This window comes from Canis lupus, chromosome 5 (assembly GCF_003254725.2).
Source record: "Canis lupus dingo isolate Sandy chromosome 5, ASM325472v2, whole genome shotgun sequence".
NCBI lineage: Eukaryota > Metazoa > Chordata > Mammalia > Carnivora > Canidae > Canis > Canis lupus.
The window spans coordinates 54,706,371-54,730,366 of NC_064247.1; the positions used below are offsets into that span (position 1 = coordinate 54,706,371).

Sequence of the window (23,996 nt, forward strand, 5' to 3'; positions counted from 1 at the left end):
CAGGTGCTGGGCAGGCTGGAGGTCCTGCCTGCATGTGCGGCCCCAACTCAGGGGCAAGGTGTTAGCACCGCTGCTGTGCTCATCACAGGCACGGGGACACTGGGGTCAGAGCCCAGCAGGTGTGTCCCAACCTCAGTAGGCCAGGTGACCAAGGCTGGGTTTATCACCCTGTACAAAACTCTACCTGTGTTATCGCTGATCCTTAGAACAACCCCACAAGATACAGCTTCTTATTCCACTTCTAAAATGGGAGACTGAGGCCCAGAGAGGTCAGGGATCCCCCTGCCTCTGCCCCCAGGTCACAGAGTTAGAAGGCGGCTGGGCTGGGATTCGAACCTGGATCTGCCTGGCTGCAAAGGACCTAACTGTCACATCAAGCCACAGAAATGCCTGCTCTGGGCAGCTAACAAGCAGGCAATAGGCAGACTGAGCTCAGAAGGCTCCGAAGTTTGTAGAGGAGGGAGGCAAGGCGGAGCCGGGCCAGAAGCGTGGGGCCAGCGTGCCCTCCCAGGCCCCTGGGGTGGGTGGGAAGCGGAGCCACGATGGCACTGAAGGCAAAGTGGGATCTCTTCCAAGCTGCCTTGGCAGCACCAGCTTCCAGCCTCCCCTCAACAGCCCCCCCCCACCCCTACACCACCACCAGGGGGTGATTTTTCAACCCAGACTTTCCAACCTCACCCGGCCCCTCGCTGGGCGGCCAGACACCCCGACCCCCCTCCCCACACCCCAGACCGCCTGCCAGCCAGGCCTGCTTCCCTCCTGGAGCGGCCGGAAGCCCGCAGTCGCTCTGCAGACACCCCCTGGTGGAAACAGCTCATTACGGGATGGGGAAAATGTGCTAGAACATTAGCTTAATAAATCAAGCGCTCCCGGAGCCTGCAGCCGCCACTGCTCCGTGAGGCCGGGCCCAGGGAGGCAGGGCCTGGTGAGGCAGGGCCAGGAGAGGCAGGGCTGGGAGGCGCTCACCCCCGCTGGGCCTGGAGTGCAGGCAGCCACAGCACCCGCTGGTCCACCCACCCCTCCTGTCCTGTAGAACCGGCTTGCATCCTCACCCCATGGGGCCCAGCCGAACCCCTCACCCGCAGCCACCTCTGCCATGGAGCACAGAAGCCTGTGTGTGGAGAGGGCTTGGGAGTTCAGGCCACCCAGGGTGTGAATTCTCCTGCTGCCACTTGCCACGTGAGCATGTTGGAGCCTCAGTGTCTTCATCTCTACAATGAGGCAATAGAGACACCATGGATTGAGACACCTGGGTGACTCTGTGGTTGAGCAGCTGCCTTTGGCTGAGGTCATGATTCCGGGGTTCTGGGATTGAGTCCTGCATCAGGCTCTTCCGCAAGGAGCCTGCTTCTCCCTCTGCTTGTGTCTCTGCCTCTCTCTGTGTGTATCTCATGAATAAATAAATAAATAAAATCTTTAAAAAGGGGCACCTGGGTGGCTCAGTGGTTTAGCATCTGCATTCGGCTCAGGATATGATCCAGTAATCCTGGGGTCCTGGGATCCAGTCCCCCATCAGGCTCCCCATGGGGAGCCAGCTTTTCCCTCTACCTATGTCTGTGTCTCTCATAAATAAATAAATAAATAAATAAATAAATAAATAAATAAATAAATAAAATCTTAAAAAAAAAAAAAAGATACTGTGGATTGAGGGCCAGCTAAGAGCCAGTACCTTCCATAATTCTCAGGACTCTCTGAGATCCCTGAGGCCATCCCATTTTTCAGAATGGAGAGACATAAAGCATGTAGCTGGGTTATTTTCTATCAGCCCTTTGCCACGGAGCAGTACCAACCCAGTGGCCCCATCCCCCGGCCCCTGAAGGGCACTCTATGTGAAGGCAGTCCTGCAGGGTGGCCAGGTCCTGCAGAGCAACAGGCTGGGCACTCTACTAAGTCTTGGGCCTCCCTGCCCAGGAAATCCCAACCAGTGGTAAAGGGGCTGCTTCCTGCCAGGGACCCAGGAGTCCCAGGCTTCCTGCAGCTGGCTGCCCCTGGTGTGTCTCACACTGAAGCCTTCCCAGTCTTTCTTCCCCACCTTCCTGGGACAGTGGAAGGGCTGCCTCCAAGCAGCTTTTCCCTTCTAGTCCTGGCTCAGGTGCCAGCCCACTTAGGGCCTGCAGAGCATCCCTCCCTCCCTCCCAGGGCCTCAGTTTCCTCCTCCAATGCTTAGCCCTGGAGGATCCTAAGTAGTCTTCTGCTTGCCACCTCCCTCTCTTCCTGCTGATCCAGGCTGGGAAGGGGATGCAACACGAGAGCTCCTTAGCTGGGAAAACCACTGTCTAGAGAGCTAATTCCTTCTGCTCTCTGGGGGGTGGAGAAAGGGCTAGAGGAAAAAAAAAAATTCAATTACCAGACCGACTATTTGTCAACTCCTCCCTCCCCATTGACTTAATTTTCTCTAACCAGACGCAGAGTCAGAGAAGGCAGGAGTAAGCCTGCAGGCCCAGAGAGGGAGGGAGAAAAGAGAGCTGGGGCAGGGATAGGGAAGGAGGACCCCCAAAAGAGACACAGGGATGAGCCTACTGGACACACACCCCAAGCCAGGAAGCCACACTTGGGAGCCAAAAACAAACAAGCAGCACCCAGAGAAGAGGGACAGATATTCTTCTGTGCCTAGCCCTGCCCAGAAACTCAGAGCAGCACCACTTCCTCCAGGAAGACTTCTCAGATCTCCCAGGCTGGGTTAGGAGTCGCCCCTGGGCTCCCACAAATCCCCAACACCACGCTGATATGGACTGTCAACTTTCATTCATTTATACAACAAATATCTGTAAAGGATAGTATGTTCCAGGCTGAGTGCTGAGAATAGAACTGAAAACAAAAACTACTCGGCCAGAGGAGACTGACAATAAAATAAGTATAAACCTGCTTGGATTATCTACTGCTGTGTAACAAATCATGTCAGACCCTCGTGGCTTAAAATAACAATCATGTTCTTTCCTCTCAGGATTTCTGTGGGTGAGAAACGTGGGAAGGGCACAGCTGGGCCATCCTGGCTCAGGGTCCCCCACGGGCTGCAGGCAGACAGCCACTGGAAACGGGCCAGCCGGGGCCCAGCAGCTGGGCTGTCGGTGGACATCCCTGTGTTCTTGTAGTCTCAGGACGCCTCCGCGGGATCTGTCCGTGTAGACGAGTTTGGGCCTCCTCCCAGCATGGCGGTTTTAGGGTGGCCATGGCAGCCAGCTTCCACCACAATGAATCTCCCAAGAACACAAAGCAGCCGTGCATGGCATTTTTATGACCTGGCCTTTGTCATAAAAATCGTGTCCTTCCACCACACTTTGTTGGTCAAGGAGTCATAAAGGTCTACCCAGGTTCAAAGAGAGGACATATTAACCCTTGATTTGAGGGGAGGAATGTCAAAGTCACATTGAAGAGGAGCGTATGGGATGGAAGAAATTATTGAGGCCGTTTTTGGAAAATACAATCTGCTACAAAACCCACTTCGATTAAAAAAAAAACATAAAACAAAAACAAAAAACAAAACAAAACAAAACCCACTTCGATTTAAATAAGATCACCTGAAACCCTCCATTCACCCTTAGGAAGCTAACTCCCCAGGGGCTAACTTACTTTTCCACAATCACCTCTGATTCCAAATTCCTGCTTCTGCTCTATTTGATTATTCTTTGGACGCTCTCACTGGCCTGTGGGGGCTGACTCTGTCACAAGCCAGGAAACTTGGACAGAAACTCCACCTCCACCTGTTTCCACGAAACACTCACCTGAGGCAGATGAGGACAGAGTGGGCTTTGCGCGTGTAAGGAGATGGGGGAGCAGCTCTGGAGACCTGAACTGAGTGTCAGGCACCCTGCCCTAAGGAGATTTATGCCTGGCCTCTCCACAGGGCACCCCTCACCCCGCCTGCCTCCCAGTCTCCTCTCCCCCACCTCCCCTTTGCTCCCTGCCTCGCCCCTTCCTCACAACCCCGACCCCCACCCCCCACCTCACCATTTGGTCAGCTAAGCTAAACACTTCTCCAGGACCCCTTGCCCTAATCTCAGCCCCAGGCACCCATCCTTCAGGAGGCTCCAACGAAAGGCCTTCCAAGTTCCGAGCTGCCTTCCCTGGAAGTTTGGGGTGGGTTTGTTGATTCGGCGATGGCTGTTTTCCTCCATTCCCCAAGCCAGGACCATCAAATGGGACAGATGCTCTAATGGGGAAGTGCTTCATTTCTACTGCCTCACTCAGTAGTCTTTGGAACAACTCTGTCCTGTCCCGTCTGCCTGTCTCCTGGCACTGTGAGTTCTTAGGAGTAAGAACAGCCTGAGTCATTGGGTCCTTGGACCCCACACAGGGCCCAAGCCCAGGAGAGCACTCAGCAATTTCAATAACAGTGACACCAGTGAGTGAGAGCTCAGACCCTTCAAGCCAACCTGATTACCCCATTCCCAGAGGACAGATCTGCTCTGAGGCAGTTGCTGCAGGCTGTCCTCGAGGCTGACCTTGGAGCACCCAACAGGAAGGCAGGTCAGGAAACCCACAGCAGGAGAACGAGGACTTAACAAGTGATTCACAGAAGGAGAAGCCCTGGTGGCTAACAAATGAATGTGCTGGCAGTCTACACCCATCATGTTGGCAAAAATTAGAATGGTGGATAATACCAAGTGCTGGCAGGCAGGACTCTCCTGTACTGCTGGTGGGGCACCAAGTGGTTCAGCCATTCTAGAAACCTAACAACATTTAGTACAAGTAAGTAGATATGTGTCCCATAACACAGCCGTTGGATCCCTGTATATCCCAGGGAAATTCTCGCACAGGTCCACAAGAGGACACATCCAGGTCTGGGGACACTTTTTCTTTTTTTTAAGATATTTATTTATTTATCTATTTATTTAGAGAGAGAGAGAGAACAAGCAAGCAGGGGAAGGAGCAGAGAGAGAGGGGGAGAGAATCTCAAGCGGACTCCCTACTGAGCACAGAGTCTGACACGGGGCACTTCTCACATCCCTGAGATCATGACCTGAGCTGTGATCAAGAGTGGGATATTCTACCGCCTGAGCCCCCCAGGCACCCCTGGGGACACATTTACAAGGGTGTTTTTTTTTTTCAAGAAATTATTTGTGAGCTGAGTGAAGTAACTCAGTCGGAAAAGGACAAACATTATATGTTCTCATTCATGTGGGGAATATAAATAGTAGTGAAAGGGAATACAGGGGAAGGGAGAAGAAATGTGTGGGAAATATCAGAAAGGGAGACGGAACGTAAAGACTGCTAACTCTGGGAAACGAACTAGGGGTGGTGGAAGGGGAGGAGGGCAGGGGGTGGGAGTGAATGGGTGACGGGCACTGGGGGTTATTCTGTATGTTGGTAAATTGAACACCAATAAAAAATAAATTTAAAAAATTATTTGTGAGAAGACAACGTTGGGGACAACACAAATGTCTTCACCAGAAGAAGGGATGCTAACACATGGTAGGTGTATGCTCAGGAAACTATACAGCAACTAGAATCCACATAGAAAGATCTTCAAACACATGGTGTGGAGTAGGGGGGTGAAATGAAAGATTCAGAATGACACCCCTAGCACCCAAAACAACACTACATATTTTACAAAGATACATACGTATTAGGGTCATATATGGAGTGGGAAAGAAGAGCCCGGGAGAGGGGGCTAAGAAGAGGGTGGGGGCAGTTAGGAAGAAGCAGAAAAATGCAACATACATTATATATTTACTGTGAGCCAGGCAGAGTATCAAGAGCTTTGTATGTAGCATCTCATTTAAACTTTAGAATCTCCTATGAAGTAGGTATTACTAATACCCCCATTTTTTTTTTTTTCAGATGAGAGAACTGAGGCCCTTATACTATTCAAGGTCACACAGCTGTGTTTTGACCCCAGGCCTTGGATTGGTGCTCCTCTCCTCCTGCGCTGCCTGAGTTCACCCCCAGCCCAGCTCCGCTGAACTCTGAATTCAGCTCCATGAGCCAAAACTTGCTCCTTTATCGGGTTCTGTGGCCTTGCGTGTCTACCAGGCTGCTGGCACTCAAACCCCAGCTTTCTCTTCAGACTCTGCCTTTCTTTAGGATCCCTCCAAGCCCTGGGATTCCCCCATTGCCCCCAGCTCTGGCCCCTCCAAACCCAGCCCCACTGGCCAGCAACCAGCCCCCTTTGCCACCCCACAAAGGACAAATTGGTCCAAGAGAAGCTCAAAGCTCAGATAAGGGGGCAGCCTGGGTGGCTCAGCGGTTTAGCGCCGCCTTCAGCCCAGGGCCTGATCCTGGAGACCCGGGATCAAGTCTCGTGTCAGGTTCGCTGCATGGAGCCTGTTTCTCCTTCTGTCTGTGTCTCTGCCTCTCTCTCTCTCTCTCTCTCTCTCTCTGTGTGTGTGTGTGTGTGTGTGTGTGTGTGTGTCTGTCTCGTGAATAAATAAATACAATCTTTAAAAAAGAAAAAGTCTATTCCTATTATTCTCAACAACAAAAACTTCACTGAGCATCCATTCTGCGCCCTGGGTATATATGACCTGGAAACCCCAGAGCTGATCAGAGTTGGAGGCTGCCGATCTCCTGTGGATTATTCAACCATGCTAGGATGGGTTCTGGGATAAAGAGGAGACAAGGCGAATTGAGGGGAGGAGGCCATGGGGGACCATGGAGGGCTTCTTAGAAGGAGGGAGCCCTCAGCAGCATCTTGAGAAGGCCAAGAGTGAATGAACAAGTGGCAAGGGGCCTGGGTGCTGGAAAGTAGGATTCCAAGCAGAGCAAACAGTATGGGCCCAGGTCTGATGGCTGGTGGTCCACGGGGGGCAACCGCAAGTAAGAGCTGGCTGCAGGAGAGGAAGTGGGAAGGGTGGAACCGAGGTGAGCCATGAGCGGAGAGGTCATCAGGGCAGACCACCAGGGCCCTAAGTGCCCCGCAAAGGAGCAGGGCTTGCCACCGAGGGCACCAGGGAGCTAATAAAGAGGTTTCAAACAGGGATGAACAGGGCCACTAGATGTATATTCTAGAAAGTTCCCACTGTGCTTTCTTCATTCTGCTTGACCCACTTTATTCTTCATCTATCCCAGTCTACGAGCTCCTCGAAGGCAAGGACCATATCCGATTTTCCTTTAGATCCTTTCAGATCCTCTACAGAAACAGGCAGGAACAAGGAGGGCTGTAAATAAAACAGTCATTTCTGTATTACCGGGACCTGGTCGCAAGAGGAAGGGTGTTCCAAGCATGCAGTCCAGCCCAGGGCTCAGAACCCTCCCTGGCTCCCCATGGCCTGCATGTGCAAATCCCAGCTCCTCAGGCCAACACCAACAAGGACAAGGACCACCTGGATTTGGCTCCCTCCCCAGCCTCATCTCTCCTTACTGCCCTATCCCCTCACACTTTAGCTCCACTGTCTTCTAGATTCCTTAAGGGTCATGCTCTCTCATGACCTGTGCCTGCCCGTGCTGATGCCTATTCATGTCATTTCTCTCCCTGGGTTGTTTTCCCTCTTCACCTCCACATATCTTTTTTTTTTTTCCTTGATTTTATTTATTTATTCACAAGACATACACAGAGAGAGAGAGAGAGGAGAGAGAGAGAGGCAAAGACACAGGCAGAGGGAGGAGAAGCAGGCTCCATTCGGGGAGCCCGATATGGGACTCAATCCCGGGACCCCAGAATGATGCCCTGAGCCAAAGGCAGATGCTCAACCACTAAGCCACTGAGGCGTCCCTTCACCTCCATGTATATGACCAATTCCTAGTCTTCCCCAGCATGAGCAACACTGCCTTCAGGGAGCCTTCCCTGATTTCCCCCCAGCCAGGTGCGGATCCTCTTAAGACTACATTCCACCAACAATTATTATAGGACCATGCTGGTTGTGTCTGCCATGGTCTATGAGCTCTCTGCAGGGAAGAGTGGTCTTCTTATTCATCTCAGTATCCCCAAGGCCTGGAAAGACCTAGGGTCACAACTTGTAGGACCCCAGGGAGCAAGACAGGCTCCTGAAGTCACATGCAAAGTCATCAGGACACAAAAGACACACTAGACCCAAAATGAGGCTGGAGAGGCAGGCTAGGCCCAGGTCACAGAGGACCTACCAACCTGGGGTTGACCCTAGTGGAGTAGAAGGCAGGGCAGGGATTGAAGCAGGAAAGGATGCACTCTGTGGCTCAGAAAGCTAGTGGCAGGGGACAGGTGTGGAGGAAGGCTCAGAGGGGCCAGTTCAGAGACCCCTGGAGACCAGCAGTCTGGCAGATTAGGGTGCTGGCTGAGTGATGGGGAGAAGAGGAGGACCGAAGAGAGATTTAAGGGGAGAAAGGACCAGACTTGGTGCCTGATTGTTCGTGGGCAGTAGGAAGGAGGGAGGAGTAGAAATGACTCCCAGCACAGCTCTCCGCATCTCTAGGGAGAGCCGAAGGAGGCTAGCAGCCAACTTGGACACCAGTTACCTTGGACACAAATAACCCCCGGGGACCCTGCTCCGCCATCGCCTAGCTGCAGCCTCTGACAGCAGTCGCCCCCCCCCCCCCCCCCGACCCTTTTTCCCTTTTTCCCAAGGGGTTGACTTGACGCTCTGCTGGCTCCTTGCCCACCGCTCCCTCCCACAGTCAGCTCTGCGCCTGCCAGTAGACGAGGGGAGGGGCGGGGCAGCCGCAGAAGCCCTGCGGCGGAGGGGGGGGGGGGCGCTGGCGGAAGCAGCCTGTTCAGCCGACCCCAAACCAGAGAGCCAGGGAGAGCAGAGGAGAGGCAGTGACAAACAAAAGAGTCGGAGCAGCATAGTGTTATCCAAACACTAGGGATGCAAAATGCCTTCCAGATCCTCCTGCCCACCTCCCATTTTAGAGATGGGGAAACTGAGGCCCAGACAAGGCAGCAATTCAGGAGCCTAGAACTCAGGTTTCAGCAGACCCACGCCCCCTCAGCTGGAGCAAGCACCTCTGCCCTGGTCTGGCCGCCGTGGGACCCCCAGGTGGAAGGCTGCCAGCTATCTGAGCCAGTGGTTCAAGGTCCCCGAAGTCCTCATAGTATGGAGAGCTGGGCTGGAAGTCAGGGGGTCTGAGTTCTCAGCTGTGAGGCTTAGGGAGGTCAAGACATCTCTGATTTCTCATCTGTAAAATGCCTGATAATGCCTCTCTCGACAGCGCGCTGACATCAGGGATGAAAGAGGACTTTATCAATCCAAAAAAGCCAGAGGACCCCGGGAGGACTGGGCGCAAACCCCACGTCCCTAAGCAAGTCGTTCCCCTCTCCGGGCCTCAGTTCCTCCAACTGCACAGTCAGGGGACTAGATCCATCGATATTAAAGATCCAGTCCATCCCTGGAAGCCCGCAGGATGCACCCAACTCTCTGCCAAAGTTTTAAACTCTAGAGCGGACGAATCCCACCACCTTCGTCCCCCAGGCCCTAGCACGGGCGCTGGGAAGCCGTCCTCCGGGCTGTGCGGGTCACTGGGGTGGCCGCCGCCGCCGCCGCCGCCCAGGGCCAGACCTGGACCCAAACCTCAAGGCCCCGGACCGCCCGGGTTTCGGAGCTCGCGCGGCGGCCCCTAGGGGGCAGTGTTGCCCCGGACTTGGGCAGGCGCCGCCGCGGCCCCCGCCCCGGAGGGTGCCCCCGCCCCTGCGGGCGCCCGGAGAATCCTCGAGTTCTGGGAATGTTGGTCGCCCCCCGCCGCCCCCGCCCCCGCCCCCGCCCGCCCCAGCCCCGGGGGCTCCCGCGCCGCGCGCAGCCTGCCCGCTGCGGACTTGCCGCCGGCTCCCCCACCTCTGCCGGCAGAAAGCACCTAGCAAGGATGGGGCTCTGGGTTTTATGTTTTTATTTATTTTTCTGTTTTTTGCAGGAGTAGGGGGTAGGGGGCAGGTATGGGGCTCGGGCTGCTTCGCGGCGACTGAGGTGTCGGTGCTCAAAGATCCGAAGGAGGAGACATTGGAGGGGCCGGGGGGCCAAGAACCTGTCAGCTGCTTCCCCCGCCGTCCTCTCACCCCCTGAGCACCCCTACCTCCTCCCCCCACACCCATCTCCAGGGATCCCCCCACCCCAACCCCGCCGGATGAGCCCCCGGAGCTGGGGAGCTGCACGAGGCTGGGGGTGGCCACGGGATCCGACGGGCCCGACCCCACCGCCACCAGCCTCGCTTTCCCCGGTTCGAGCCCAGGATGGGGGCGGGGGGGGGGCAGGACACAGTCCTGATTGGAGGGGTCGGGGAGGGGAGGGGAGGGGGTGTGACCCCTGCTGCAAAGAGCTCCCCCCCACCCCTACCCACCGCCCTGCAAAGGCAGGGTCTGGCGTGCAGGCGCTAGAGGGGAAACGGAGGGAAAACCCCATTCAAGTTTGGTCCAACGGTTTCACGGGAGAGAGGGGAGTGGGAAGAATTTAAAAGCCCCGAACCCACAAAGCAGACTTTTTAAAAAATCATAATTGAAAACATCTCGAAGTAAGGGCCGCCAGAAGTGGGCCAGCTCCCCCCCCGCCCCTCCCCCTCCCCCTCCCCTGCTCCCCGGAGTCCGATGAAGTCACGATAAGTAGGCTGCAAAAAAAAAAAAAAAAAAAAGTGGGGGGGCTGGGGGCACCGGGGTCCCAGGCTGGGGCCCCGCGTGGACACAGTTTGGATACTATGGTTACGCGATCCGACCCAAACAGCCGAGGCGGACAACAATAGCGGCCGCCAGAGGAGGAAATTCCTTCCGGGGTGGACGGCGCGGGGGGAGGGGCGCCTGGCTGGAACGCCGAGGCGGCGGCTCGGCCAATCAGCGCGCGGCCGCCGGCGGTTTCAAGGTGCCCCGCGCCGCGCGCCCCCCCCCCCCCCCCCCGCGCTCCGCTCGGGCGCTGGAATTGCTGAGACGTTTCCCTGCACGCGCCCGGGTAACCCTGCGGGGGCTGCTGCCCAGGCCGACCCCCTCCCCAGCCCGTCTCCCCGCCGCCCCCCACCCCCAAGCCCACCGCCCCGGGAAGGCTGAGCCTTCTGCTGCAGGAGTTGCTTGCACTTGAGGGAGGTGGGCGGCTGGGGGGGAAGAATCCCTCCAAACCACCCCTTGCTTTGGGGTTGGTTCCTGCACAAGCCTGTTTTCTATTTTAAAGCCTGTCTCGAGAAAAAATGAGAGAAGGAGGCGAGCGAAGGTCCACCCGGACTCAAGAAGCCTGGGAGGCTCTGACCCCTGCCTGCCTGGCCGCAGGGGCTGTTATATAAGAAGCTGGGTTATTGATATTGGCGGTCCTGCCTGGGCATCTGGCACGCGGAGGTCCAAGGGCAGAGCTGCACGTAGAACCCCCTGGTGTCGGTCCCCCACCCACCCCGTTACTGTTACCTGCCTTGTGCAGGACTAGAGAAACCAGGGGTTCCCCTCCGCCGGCATCTGGTTATGTATGTGATGCCCGCCCGGGGACTGCCCGCTTCTCCCCCACCTACCAGGGACTCTGTGCCCAAGTGCCCTCCTTCAGAAGCCCCAGACTAGTTCCCAAGCCTCCTTCCCTGCCGCCAGGCCCTCCGCCGTGCCTCTTGCTCTCCTGCCAACTACCCAAAGCCAAAGCGGCATGCTGGGCACTGCCAGCACCGAGTTGGTCCTGTTCCTTTTTTAAGCTCCCTGAACCAGGTTTCTGCTTTCCGATGCCTCCTGGGCACGGAGCACCACTTCCGTGGGGAGTAGATGTCTTTTTTATTCATTGCATATTAAGAGATTCACTTCTCTGGAAGGATCTAACGTTCAAAAAGTATTTGCCTCTCTCTCCCACTCTTTCTCTCTCTTCATATATAATGGGGATAGCCCTAATTCTCCAGTTCCTCGTGTGTCGCTTTATAAATAAATAATGAGATTTTATTAATTATGCACGTACAGTATCTGCAAGCAGATTGCTACGTCTCTTGATGCTTAATAAAAATAAAAAAAGGAAAAAGGAAAACCCCTCCACACTGAAGCTGGGTTGTTTTCTTGAAGCAAACAAAAACTTCAAGGGGCCATAGGTCTTCCAAGGAGGGAGAGGAAGACAGAAGTTGGGGAGTGTGTCGGGTAGGAAGGGAAGGATTAAAGGGGGTTCCTTGGGGATCCCCGGGTGGCTCAGCGGTTTAGCGCCTGCCTTTGGCCCAGGGCAGGATCTTGGAGTCCCAGCATGGAGCCTGCTTCTCCCTCCTCCTGTGTCTCTGCCTCTCTCTCTCTCTCTCTCTCTCATAAATAAATAAATAAATCTTAAAAAAGGGGGGGTTCCTTTGCAAATTTTCAAGGCAGCTGAAGGTGTATTTTGAGTTGCCTGCTTCACGTTTGTGACTGAGCTGCCTGTCTGAAAACACACCAAGGTTCGCAGGGGCGTTTATGCACTAGGTGGGATGGGCAGCTGTTAATAGTAAACAGGAAACCAGTGAGAAGAGAGCTGGCCGCAGCCCAGTCCCTCTCTCAACTCCATGCCCCTCCTCATGCCCTGAGCCCCCAGCTCTCAAAACACACTTTCAGGGCACTTGTGCATCACGGATCTCCTGAGCGCCCAGCATGATCCCTGGCACATAGTAAAGGCCCAGCAAACACCTGCAGGTTGAAGATCTGGAGCATGGAGCACCTACAGGGGGTTGTGGGAGTGGTCTTGGGGCACCATGACTCAGAGTTGTGAGAGTTGGGGCTTTTGCCCTCAGACAAGGGGGGAGGGGCTTGCCTCTCAAGTTTTTTTGGTTCAGGAAATGACAGAGCAGACCTGAACGGTGAAAAACGAATCTGGATGTGGAAGACCAAAGAGAGGTACAGTATAGTAGGGTGACATGAGGCAGAGTCCATGTGGCTAGAGAGAAAAGGCTACGGGGGACGTGCCTTGGTACCTGCAGCACACCCAGATGAGGAAAGTTGGGGGGGGGGGGTCAGGGGCGAGCTGTGATTCAAAACCTTCTGGTTCCGGTTCCGAAGAGCAAGTCTGTGTAGAAACAGAGGTTTGAAGTGTGCCGGCATGAGATACAGAGTCTCCTCTAGAACAGGCACCTTAGGCTGAAATTTGAAAAGCAGAAAAAATAGACCCCAGGGGAGGCGCGTACAATTGCTCTTAGGGCTGTTGTCCAGGGAGTTGCTGGGGCAAGAGGCCCCAAAAAGAGCAAGGACACATGGGGTTCCCATGGCCAGACGGTGGCCAGGCTGGAGCACTGTGGCCATGATCTTTGCCTCCTTCTCACCTACTTTGCACTACACCCGCCGGGCAGGAGAGGTTTCCTGGCCCAGCCCAGCCCCCGACAGACCAAGTGGCCTGACCAAAGGGTTAATTCAATTGGGTGGGTATTGCACAAGTTCAAAGATATGTGGTGTTGTGTTGTGTTGTGTTTTGTTTTCAAGGGAGAAGTTCTGGATGCCATTTCTCCTGCCTGTGAGAGGTCTATATATCACCAAGGAGTTAAAACATAAAAATAAAATTGTGCTGGCTGAGGTTACCACAAGCTATCAAGCTGGGTCTTGTTGCTGGAGCCCTGGCATCTGCTGTGTAATTTGGGGAGCACTTAGTCTTCCAACCGTGGGTGGGGGTGGCCGTCTGACTTCTCTCTTTGTATCCTCCTAATTAAAAAGGACCAGGATCCCTTTCCACATGTGTTAAAGAACATCTTTTTGTGCCCAGGAAAGTCAAGGAGATGCAGATGCCATAGGCACTTGGGATTTGGGGAGGTGGTGCCAAGATGCAGCATGAACCCCAGAACCCCCTCTAAGCATGACCTGTTGTGTGACCTTGGGCAAGGGCTTCAGTTTTCCCACAAATCAAATCATGTGGAGGAGGGGAACCTGATTGAAGATCAAAGATCCTTCTCACTCTCTGGTTCTAAGATGTAGGTCCAATTGGACCTCAGGGCTATTTTCCCTTGTTGTCTTTTGGGATGGAGCCCCTGCCCCCATGCAGCCATCATGCCTATATCCTACCCCCAGTTCTAATTGTGGGCCAAGGTCCAAAAACACAAATTACCTTTAGACCATAAAGGTCCCCAAATTACGGACATGCCCAAGCTGCAACAGACAGGGTCTCACATACATGCAGCAAGATCCTAGGGTCAGACACCACCCAGGCTGAAAGATCACCTGGCCCAGCAAGCTCGGGATGCACATAAGCCCTCTGCAACATCCCAGGCTAGTGCCTGTCCAGCTCCTGCTTGAATGCCATGTATGACCGGCAGCTCACGCCACTTCTGAACTCCAGCACACTATACCCTAACCACTTACTGCTCCTGTCCAATGAGACATCCTGCTAACTTCTCAAAGCCAGCAGGCACCAGGATTGGAATCTTGATGCTGTCCTCAACAGACCTGCTCCTCCTCCCCTTCCTCCTGCATCTCCTGGCTCAGAAAACTGGCACCACAAGCTAAAAACCTGGGACTTCTTGATTTACCCCCTCCCCCACCACCCATCAGTCTCTGAGTCCCGACCTTCAATCTCTATCTCTTCGATTGGTCCCTGCCTCATCATTACTCATCTGTGCAATGGCGTCAGCTTCCTGGCTCAGTCTCCCTGCCTTCCAACTGGTCCCGTCCAAATTATACTCCCAGCTACCTAGCAGAGGACTCTTTCTAAACCCTTAGCCTAAAATAAAATAAAATAAAATAAAATAAACCCTTAGCCTGAATACAATACTCCTCTGCTTATAAATAAATGAGGACCTGAGTTGCCCATATGACCAAAATTCAAATTCCTTAGCACATTATTCAATGCCTTGCTTGATCTGGCTGCAGATACACATAGAGTCCCATTGCCCGCTTGTCTCAGCTGCTTTGCTTTACATGCAGCCATACCAAATTCTCTGAACATACTTTGTTCTTTCACGCCTGTGTCCTCCTCCAGGCTGTGCCCTCTACTGAGGACACCACTCTCAGCCTTGAAGAGATGAGAAGTAAAGGTCTCCTGCCCTAGGGGAACCCTGATCCTAGAGCTACCCTATCCACTATGGTAACCACCCACCACATGGCCTCACTGAGTACATGAGACGTGGCTGACCCTGGGATGCCTGGGTGGCTCGGCGGTTAAAGCTTCTGCTTTCAGCTCACAGCACAATCCTGGAGTCCTCACGGCGCGATCCTGGAGTCCTGGGATTGAGTCCCACATTGGGCTCTCTGCATGGAGCCTGCTTCTCCCTCTGCCTGTGTCCCTGCCTCTCTCTCTCCGTCTTTCATGAATAAATAAATAAAATCTTAAAAAAAAAAAAAAGAGAGAGAGAGAGAGAGAGATGTGGCTGATCCAAATTGAGATGTGCTGTAAAGTTCAAAATACACACCAGGCTTCAAAAAAGAAGAGGAAGACTATCTGTTAGCTTGTTAACAATTTGTTTATATCAATTACATGTTTATAGTATTTGGGATACATTGGGTTTAATACAGTATATTATTAAAAGTAATCCCATCTGGTTGTTTTGTTTTCAGTAAGCTCTACACCCAACATGGGGCTTGAACTCAGGATCCAGAGATCAAGAGTCATATGCTCTACCGACTGAGCCATCCAGGTGCCCTTATTTTTTATTTTTTAAAACATTCATGGCCTGCATGATATGTGGATGGGACAGTACCTCAAGGAGCAGAACCATGAAAACAAGGGGTTCTAAGGATACTGTGGCAGGAAGCACAGGGTGCTGGAGGCAGAGGGCCAGTGGGACACTTGGGCAGCACCTGCATCCGGCTGGTCCAGCTGGCCTGCTGTGACAAGTGCTGCTGGAAATCAGTGCAGAAAGGAAGGAGAAGCAAACATTCAGATCTCCACTCCCGGCCACTTTCTCTGGGAAGCCATCCCTGACCACCCTGTCCCCGGCCCCAGCCTGGGTTAGGTCTGCCCTGGGGCTCCCACAGCCCCTTCTGCTTCCCAGTTACACACTACAGATCAGTCTGCATCATCATTGCCTTTAACTGGTGTGACCATCTGCCCACCCTGTCCCCAAACGTGTGCCCAAGGGCAGTGTCTTGCTTCCCTCACAGTGTGTCCCAGGGCTTGGCGAGGGCACAGGAACGGGGGCGGGGGGAGGGGGTGGCACCCGGTGAATGTTTGTTGAAAGTTGAATGAATTCCTTCGTTCAACAAACAGTCACTGACCCTGAGTGACCTTTCCAACGACATCCTTCTCCGATCCCACACACCCTCAAGCATGCCTGCCAGCAAGGCTATGTGCCCATGCTCCAGCAGATAACAGCAACGGGGGCTGAGTCTCACTGGGCACTGCCATGGGCCGCGTGGTACTGAGGCAGGTTCCTCTCATTGCCAGCTCTCCATAATCCCGCGTGAGATGACCTCCGTGTGCACCCATTTGTGCACAGATGCGGAGCTTGAGGCCTGGAGGGGTGAAGCACTTGCCCAAGGCCCAAGGTCACACAGTAGGTCTGGAAGGAGCTGAGTTTCACAAAGCTGCCCTCCAATTCCCAGGCCTTTGGCCTAAGTCAGGACCCGCCCAGGCTGATCCTGGGACTGAGTTGACCACTGTGCATTCTCTCCTCTTCCTTGTCCCTCTCCTTCTGTCTCCAGCCTATGAGAGAGCTAAGTTTAACTCAGACCCCAGCAGCAGGGAGGGCCCCCACTCCACACCCTGCGCAAGGGCAGGGCCTCCCCCCAAATGCTACAGAGGGCTTGAGCACCCCGCCCCCAGCTGGGGAAGGGAGGAGGCCGGGAAAGAGAAACCCACCGGGGCCTCTGGGGCACAGCCCTCGAGGAGCCCCGGTGTTTGGTTTCAATTAGGAGGACAAATTCCAGGAAGCCAGGCCAGTGCTGAGGGGGGTGGGGGTGTGCAGAGCAGGGCTCAGAAAGAGGAGGCTCCTGGAATCTGGCCTCGGGAAGAGGCTCCCGGAGGGCTGAGGGGCCCACAGGGGAAGAAGCCTGGCCTGCAGGGCCCAGCATGAGCCCCAGTTCACAGTTCCCCACTCACAGTGTGTGCTCTCAGGGTGGGGGAGAATGTGGGCCAGGCGCCTGGCCCCCAGTAGGCTCTCCATCTCTCAGTAAACAGGGACCAGAATTGCTTCTGTTGGTGCTCACATTGTTCTATAAATTCCAGCTCTGGGGGTGGGAGCAGTGACTGGCAATTGACAGTGCAACCTACTGCATATGGAGCCGGGCGGGGGGTGGGGGGGCAAGATGACCAAAGCAGAGAGCTCACACACAGTCCAGGAGCAGACAGGTACAAAGGGCTGCTGTGCTTCGATGTGGCCGAGGTGAGAGCAGCCAGAGCCGGGCCCAGGCCCCGGGAGGCTCTGAAGGGTGGGAGATCAGGAGGGAGGAAGACTCCTCTGCCCAGTTCCTGCCGGCCTCCCCAGCCCCCAACCCCATGCCCGACACATAGGAAGCACTCAGTAGTTATTTGTTGAAAGAATGGGTAATGAACTCTTTTGGGAAATTCTTCTGGCAAAGCTTCTTAGAAAAAGGGTGCATCTAAGCAGGGTTTTAGCAAGTGAATCAAAGCTGAGAGACCAAGGAAGGAAGAAAGGGCATTCCAAGCAAAGGGAACAGCTGATGCATCAATGAGGCAGCACAGAGCAAGTGGCAAAGTGTTCACTGATTCACTCATTCAACCAATATCGATGCCGTGTGCCTGTGAAGGTCCAGGCACTGTGCTCAGCAGATGGCTGTGGCTGGGCTGGAAGGGGAGGAGCTGGAGGGGGGAGCAGGGGTCAAGCCGTGGGGGCGATGGTGGGGGTGGGCTTGTGTCGCCTGCAGGGGAGTCAGGACTCTGCCCTGTAAGCTCTGGGAGCTCCTGAGGGGTTTCTGCCTTCTGGGAAGTCCTGGAGGCGATATAAGAGTGGCATGTGGGAGTAGAAGAGTCCTCCGCACAGATGAGGAACCTGAGGCTCAGAGCCCTGTTGGCCCGTGCTCAGGGACATCTAGATAGGCAATAGCGGAGCCGAGCCTCTTGTGTCACAGCCCAGGACTGGCTCTCCTACGCCAGCACTGGGCCTGGCTCCCCTTCAACTAGCCCCACCCTGGGGCAAGATCCTGGGTCCTTGGCCTCTGAGGCTACTTCCTTACTGAATGACCTTGAATATGTCTCCTCCTCTCTCCCCACCAAAGGGCTTCAACTGAGGCCGAGGATCTCGAAGCGTGTGTCGGGTACACTGGGTGGGATGGCGCCCAGACCTGGCCACACACAACATGGAACCTCAAGCTCATCTCAGGAAAGTCGTTTCTTCTGTTGAAGTCAAGGAGAAAAGGCCAGTGTGAAGCTAATATGTCTTTAACACCTAACACCGACTTAATCTCCCTCTCTAGCAAAGAGAGAGGCCTCCTAGCAAGCAAGAGTAGCTAAGCTAGAATTGCTTTGTTTTCATTGAATTTACTTTTAGATTTACTGTCTGTTTTTGGAAAGCCAAAACATTTAGAGTATAGATACAGTTTCCTTCGTTAAAGTTTTGTAAAAGTGAGTTAATTCAAAGAAAACCACTAAGTAGATTGAGGTAGGCAGATAACAGCAGACATCGTGGCAGAGGTACCGATGACTGGACATTAGGGAAATCCTGGGTGGGGCGCCTCTGGCTCTTGGGTCTAATATCAACCATTTTTTTAAGGAAACTGACCTAGGTTCTCAGTGCTGCTGTTCATCTTTTTATTTAAAGGTAAGAATTTGGGATCCCTGGGTGGTGCAGCGGTTTGGCGCCTGCCTTTGGCCCAGGGTGCGATCCTGGAGACCGGGGATCGAATCCCACGTCGGGCTCCTGGTGCATGGAGCCTGCTTCTCCCTCTGCCTGTGTCTCTGCCTCTCTCTCTCTATCTGTGACTATCATAAATAAATAAAAATTAAAAACAAATTTTTTTTTAAATTTAAAGGTAAGAATTTCACCCAGGCATTTCATGTTGGAATCAACTCTACTGAGCAAGGAATTTCCCTCATTGAACTTCAATAACAGCTGTAGCACCTTGGCCAGGTCCCCACCCCCCCATGAAGGTGGGGATAGGGAAGGAACCCTAAGCTGGTGTCGCCCATCTTAAGTCATTGTCACCTTCCTTCTCCTGATTCTGGGGGAGCTCTTGGAGGGAACTCTGGGACTCCCCCAACCCCAAAGTCAAGAGCAGCTGTCAGGAAGGTCCTTAGCAGAACGTCTGACCTTGGAGCCATTGGGGGTATTGGGCCAGTGAAGCCAAAGACCTGCGGGGGTGCTTCTTGTGTGGCACTCAAGACTCTTCAGTGGTATCCCCAATCTATCTTTGCACATGTCTCATCTAGCGGGCTGGTTCCCACCCTGGCTTCAAGCTCCCTTATCACCATTTCTGTGGAGCCCTTTGTCAACCTCTCCAATTCTCTGCCTCTAGTCTGAGCCAGGACCTCCTGTGGGATCCCAAATTCCTAGAATCCCAGCCCCAACCATCCTAAGTCATCATTGCCTGTGTGTGTGCCTGTCATCCCCAAGGATGGGAAGACTGTGTCTATTGTGCCTCTATATCCCAGCACCCAAAACAGGGGCTGTAGCTGGGGGATGCCTGGTGAAGCTTTGCTGCATTGAAGAGGGCACATTTCAGTGTCCATGTGGTGACCTCGGTTCCTTTCACAGAACTGCTCTTCCTCTGTTGAGTATCCTGTAGGAAAAGGTGCCTATGAAGAATAGTGAGAGGCAGGAGGAAAGGCCAACATCTTACACCAGGCAGATATGGATTCAAATCTTGTTTAGCTGTTCAAGTGATGTAGCTGAGCTGCAGCATTCCCACATGTTAAGGGGGATCCTAATCCCCACCACAGAGGCAGATAGGGGGTGATGAATAAATGAGAAAATGTGAGAAAAGCAACGTCCACAGCTCAGGTACACACTCCCCCGTTAAATCACAGAAGTGTTAGAACTGTGGAAAGTGCAGGAAGCCCAGACGCCCAGGAGTAAACAGAACTCATTCTGTCCAATGGAATGACACAGGGAAAGCCCTCTAGTTGAGGGGACAGATTTTGAGTTGGGCTTTGTTTTTTTGGGGGTTTTTTTTGGTTTTTTTTTTTTTTTTGAAAGATTTTATTTATTTATTCACGAGAGACGGGGCGGGGGGGGGGGGGGGCGGCAGAGACACAGGCAGAGGGAGAAGCAGGTTCCATGTCAGGATGTCAGGGAGCCCGACATGGAACTCGATCCTGGTTCTCCAGGATCACGCCCTGGGCTGAAGGCAGCACTAAACTGCTGAGCCACCCGGGCTGCCCTGAGTTGGGCTTTGAAGGATGATTAGGAGCTCCCCACAAATAGTTAGAGGACATTGAGATGAGAAGACTGAGGGTCCCTTAGGCAGAGGACTTCCAGCCTCTACATGGAGCTACAGCAAGAAAAATTTTAAGATTAAGGGAAAAGGACTTCTCTTCCCAAGTTTAGGGCAGAATTGTAATCCAGGATTTGACTAAAGGTGAGAAATGGCCTAAGAAGGGTCAAAGGCCTCTTCATTAGAAGTCAAGGGTCAAGTGGTTCATCCCTCTAGGGCTAAGCTAACTCATGTACTTTTGTCCATAAATCTGCTTCCTTTGTGCTAGAAGGGAGTTCACCTTGAGTGAGTAAGGGGGAAGGAGATCCTCCACCCCACCCTACCCTCCCATTTCCTGGGTTCCTAGCCAATAGGCCAGCGGAGGGCCAAGCAGCCCCCTTCCTTCCCTCTCCAAGAGGCTGACCGGCATCCTGCCCCGCTTCTTTATTTCTATCTGTAGCCTTGACTCAGGCAGAGATGCCAAATTGGGAAATAAGCCCCCTTTTGTGGGCTGGGGAGGGACAGGAGGCAGGGCCCATTTCCTAGGTCAGAACTCCTAGTCCTTGCCCTTCCTCCCCTAGCCCATGTTTTCTAAAACTAGACCTTGGGGAGAGCAGGAGGAGGGGGTGGAGGCAGAGAGTGTGGATGCTTCTGTGTGTGACTGAGTGTGGAGGCCTGTGTGGAGAGAGGGAGAGGGAGGGAGAGAGAACAGAGCCTGGGAGTGTGTGTGTGTGTGTGTGTGTGTGTAGAGAGAGAGGGTGACAGAGAGAGAGAGAGGGAAAGAGAACAGAGCTTGGAGTGTGTGTGTGGGGCTGTGCGACGGAGTGACTGTGTGCTAGGGAGACTGTGGTGTGTGTGTGTGTGTGTGTGTGGCACTCCAGCAGCAAGCTGTACCTTAAAGGCACAGACCCTGTCTCTGCCCTGCTCCTCTGTACTTCCACCCCTAGCCAGAACCACCCTCCACCAGCGTCAGCAGGGAACCAGGGCAGGGTCAGTCCCCAGTGACTCCTGCCAGAGGGAGGAAGCAAGACCTGCCCTCCAGACAACCCCCTCCCTGGCTGGGGCTTGCAGCGCTCACAGAAGGGTCCTGCAGGAGGCAGGAGGAAGGACAGCAGGGCCTCCCAGAGAGAAGACTGGGGTCTGGGGAGGTGTGGAGGCCCAGCTCTGGGGCCATGCTGCCGGCTGGGGGCCCAGCTCATCATTTACAGCATTTACCACGGGTGGGTGGGGTGGGCCGAGGGAGGACACAACCTCCACACCTTGTCTGCAGGGCCAGGACAATGGCCCCAGCTGTGCAGCGGTGGGATGCAGGTCGCGAGGGCGTGAGTGGTGGTGGGAGCCCCACGGGGGTCTCTGCTGCACACGGGGAGCCCCTGTCTCAGGTGTGCGCTCCCGGGCAGCCTTCCTGTCATCTGGCCAGAGCGGGGGCGTTTGTCTTCTCCCGTTGGCAACCTGGGTTTTGGCTCCTGATGGGCGGAGCCCTGGGAAGCTAGGACCCGCTTTTTCATCCTGTAGCCTGCGACTGGCTGTGTGACCCTGAGCAGGTTCCTGGCCCTCTCTGGGCTTCGGCTGGCCGCTCTGGCCGTCCACCAGCTCTTGTAGCTCTGCCATTCCCCGCTTCTGGGTCCTTTGATGAGAACGTGCCTCCGTCTAAGAAGAGGATGAGAAATTACCCAAGCCTGAATCCTCCGGGCCTCTCCCAGAGCCATAAAAAGTACATGCGCTGAAGCGTGCATGAAAATGTCCTGGTCGGGCTCCGCCGCCCCACAGCCGGGGAAACTGAGGCCGGGAAGGAGAACGTGGAGGAGGTGGCCTACGGCCAGATGCGCAGGCAGGGAGTGCGAGCCGACTCGCCAAGGGGGCGGCGGGAGCCGGGAGGCAGGGAGGGGAGACCCCCGGGGCGCGCCCCTCCAGCGCCGGCCGCGGGCCCCTTCCGGCCCCTCCCCCCGCCTGCGCCCCGTCCCGCCACCTGCTCCCCCGCCCACCGGGGCGGGGCTGCCGCCCCCCGTCCCCATGGCAACGCGCGCCCCGGCCGCCCGGCCTCCCCGTGGCGGTGCAGCCCATCTGGCCCCGAGCCCGCCCCAGCTGGGCCGCCCGACGCCCGGGTCGCCGGGGGCCCTCGCGGCCCCGCAGCGCCCTGAGACTAGGGCGGGAGCGCCTGGCGTCGGGCACGTACCCTGCCAGCACCTGGGCTAGCGCCTGGGCGCCCGGATGGGTCAGGAGCCACCCAGGACCGGCCACACACACCCCACCCCCGACGCTGCCGCCCCAATGTCCACCCACAGGACAGCGGGAGGCAGCATCCTAGGATTAGAGGCCAGCTTTGGGGGGGGGGCGGGCAGCCACTCTGGTTGCAAATCCCCAGGTAGTGTGATCTTGGGCCATTTACTTAACCTTTTACCCATCTGAAATTGGAGATGATCATAGGACCTGTCTCCTAGGGTGCTCGTGAAGGTTAAATGGGTCAATAAAGAAAAATACATGGAGTCAGCACTCAATAAATATCAGCTGTTGTTATGAGTGCAGGTGGCAGGTGCTGCAAGAGAGCCAGGGCAGCCAGAGCAGGGGTCCTAACCCGGTCTGGGAGCAGCAGGGGTGGCTTCCTGCAGGCCATGCTGGTGGAATCTGAGCAAGTAGCAGTTAGCCAGGAAATCCAGGGGAAAAGGGAACAGCAGCAGCAAAGACAGAGAGGTGAGGAATAAGCCTGGGGGGTGGGGAGGGGTGTAAGGAGACTTACAAAGCCCTTCAGTGTTCCTGGAGAGTACAGGAAAGCTTGGCTTTTAGTCAAAGGGCACTGAGACAGGAGCCACTGAAGAGTTTCAAACAGAGGCATGACTTGTCCCTTGCTTTCCTAGAGATCACTGTAGGTGCCATATATGCAGTGGCTTGGGAGAGCCAGTCGTCCTTCAGGGAGATGATGAGGCCTGAACAAAGAGAGCTGCAAAGTCAATGGAAGATGGGGACAGGTTCCTGGCTATGAAGGAAGTAGACCCAGCAGGTTGAAGAACAATGGACTGGAAGTAGCTGGAGAAGGCAGAGTTAAGGATGGACACAGACACTGGCTTGAGCACTGATGGTGTGGCAGGGCCAGGAGAGGGGCAGGTCTGGGAATGAGGGGTGCTGCTCAGCTTGAGAACACTTGAATTTGGAGCCAAGAGACCTGGAGGCCTGGGCTGGGGACGTCAACATAGAGACATCATACATGGATGGTCACAGACCCTGCCAGGGTCTGAGAGCACCCCAGAGTGAGCGGAGAGTGAGGGCCCGCACCAGACCAGAGAACAGGATTTATGCTTCATAATTGGATTCTAAGCTTTGTTTTCCTGGAACCAAGTAGAATTTGTCCAAATGACTTCTGACCCAAATTGAGTGCTGTTATCTCTGAGGTTTTGGCGTTTGGGAGGGTTCTTTGGAGTGAGGGAGAGGCAGGAGAGTACAAGGCGGATATCATATTGTGCTGACCCATCCCAGCTCTGTCGATTGCTAGCTGGAAGGTCTTAGGCAAATCTTCTTGCCATGCCTCAGTTTCCTCCCAGCTACCTACCTTACAATAACCCCGTAGGGTTTTTTTTTATTGTAAGAATTAAATGGGGGACACCCAGCTGGCTCAGTCAGTGGAACATGCAACTTTTTTGGGGGGGTGTGGGTTTGGGCTCTATACGTTGGGTGTAGAGGTTACCTAAAAATAGTCTTAAGGATCACCTACCTGGGTGGCTCAGTTGGTTAAGCATCTCCCTTTGGCTTGGTTCATGGTCCTGGCATCCTGGGACCCAGCCCTGTGTTGGGTTCCCTGCTCAGCAGGGAATCTGCTTCTCCCTCTCCCTCTGCCCCTCTCCCCTGTTCGTGCTCTTTCTTACTCTCTTTTTCTTAAATAAAATATTTTTTAAAAGACGAAATCTTTAAAAAAAACAAAAAGAATTAGATGGGGAATGGGATGCTGGGCACAAAGCTCCCTGCATGGTCT

At 54.6% G+C, this 23,996-nt stretch overlaps 1 long non-coding RNA gene across 1 annotated transcript; it reads right to left on the minus strand.

Annotated features, from left to right (window-relative positions):
* Positions 1-19,853: 19,853 nt before the first annotated feature.
* Positions 19,854-23,996, minus strand: LOC112647608 (uncharacterized). The gene is made up of 3 exons (XR_003128377.2): positions 23,739-23,996; positions 22,770-22,956; positions 19,854-21,682 (listed from the first exon to the last, which is right to left on the minus strand). It is a non-coding gene; the product is annotated as an uncharacterized LOC112647608 (long non-coding RNA).